A 1,947-nucleotide genomic window follows, 5' to 3' on the forward strand; every position below is an offset into this window, starting at 1 on the left:
ACGTTTGATCTTGGATAAAAAACTGGTTAAAGGGGCTTGTCCAAAGGGTGGTAATAAACAGCGCACACTCAGACTGGTCTGGGGGGATAAGTGGGGTCCCCCAAGGCTCAGTCCTGGGACCAATTTTGTTCAATTTATTCATAAATAGCATCGAGGACGGGATCATTATCTCGATTTCAGTTTTTGCAGATGACACAAAATTATCAGGGCAATAACTTCACATCATGATGTAGAAATCTTATAGAATGACATGAACAAAATAACAGAGTGGGCAACTGTGACGAGACCAGTCTCGCCACATTGCATTGGAGGAGCCTGGTTGCCCGCCTGCTGCCTTTGGACTATGGACCAGACTTTAAAAGACTTTGGCTCCATGGCGATTTGACTGTGTTTGTGGCATCTGAGCGCTGTTTGGATATGTTGAGCGCTCAGATCCAGGCTATCTGGGGATGGGTTGAATGTAGGGGTTCTGTTCAGTAGACTGGGAGTTATGCATTTTTGTGTCTTTTTGTGTTTCTTTAAACATGTGGCTAATGGAGCCTTGCCTCTTCTGGAAGCTAAAACGTATTCCTGTAAACTGTAAGGAACAGGAAGCCAACTCCTAATATGGGCATTACAGGAAGTTCTGAGGAGACGGGCGGTCTATTGACACTCAGAGTAATGTGTATTGAGGGCTCGTTAGGGAACCATTGTTCTGTGTCTGACTATTGTGTACATTGATTGCCCCCTGGGGCTTCTGTCTCCTTGCATTGGTCAAAGCTATCTGACCAATCCCTGTTGACTAATTTTCAAGCCCTCATTTGCATATGCTGGAGAGGACCTTAGTGAGAACTGCAAGTACTTTACAATTGACCAATGGGAAAGCGGTTGTTGGGGGAAGGATGTTCCAATTTCTGTATAAAAGTGTGCTCTGTTCTTCCAATAAATGTTGTTCCTGTTTTACCCTCATATCGGAGCTTTGTCTCGTTATTGGGGGAATCTGCTACAGGGATTGCTATGGTCTTCCATACTCCCTTAGAGAATCACTGAGCTCTTGTAAGAGCTTGTGTAAGAGCTTGTTCTGCTGCACTCTCTGGGGAAAGAGAGGTTCACCCACAGGAACCTGGGGCCTTGTCGTTGGTCCAGGGTGGGTAGGAGATGCCAAGACCCTAACCAAGCTGCGGCGGTTCGTGGAGTCTGAAGTGCTTACGGTGTCTGGTGGAGTGCTTGGAGCCCTCGGGAAGCACTAGGAGCATCTGTCAACGGAGGTACCTGCTCAGGGGTGCCCTGTTCCGTAACAATTACAGCGCTCAGATGCCACAAACACAGTCAAATCGCCATGGAGCCAAAGTCTTTTAAAGTCTGGTCCATAGTCCAAAGGCAGCAGGCGGGCAACCAGGCTCCTCCAATGCAATGTGGCGAGACTGGTCTCGTCACAGCAACTACATGGCAAATGAGGTTTAATGTGGAGAAGTGTAAGGTACTGCACTTGGGGACTAAAAACAAACGCAAAATACGCTTTGGGGGGGGGGGGAACCTCTGGGGAAATCAAAAATGGCGAAAGATCTGGGAGTCTTAGTAGAAGATAGACTAAGCGATAGCATGCAATATCAAGCTGCAGCTGCCAAAGCCGGCAAAATATTAGCATGCATAAGGAAGGGGATATATTCCAGAGATAAAACTATAATCCTACCACTTTATAAAACCATGTTCCGACCACATCTGGAGTACTCTGTCCAGTTCTGGTCGCCAATCCTCAGAAAGAATGTGTTGGAACTGGAGAGAGTCCAGAGAAGGGCAACTAAACTAATTAGGGGATTGGAAGACCTTAATTATGAAGAGCGCTTACAAACGCTTGAACTATTCCCCCTGGAGAAGAGAGGGCTGAGAGGGGACATGATAGCGATTTAGAAATACCTCTCAGCATAGAAAAAAAAATATTCAGTCGCAAGGAATGTAAGAGGACAC

The sequence above is a fragment of the Pelophylax lessonae genome (genome assembly GCF_965119305.1).
Source record: "Pelophylax lessonae genome assembly, chromosome: 4".
NCBI lineage: Eukaryota > Metazoa > Chordata > Amphibia > Anura > Ranidae > Pelophylax > Pelophylax lessonae.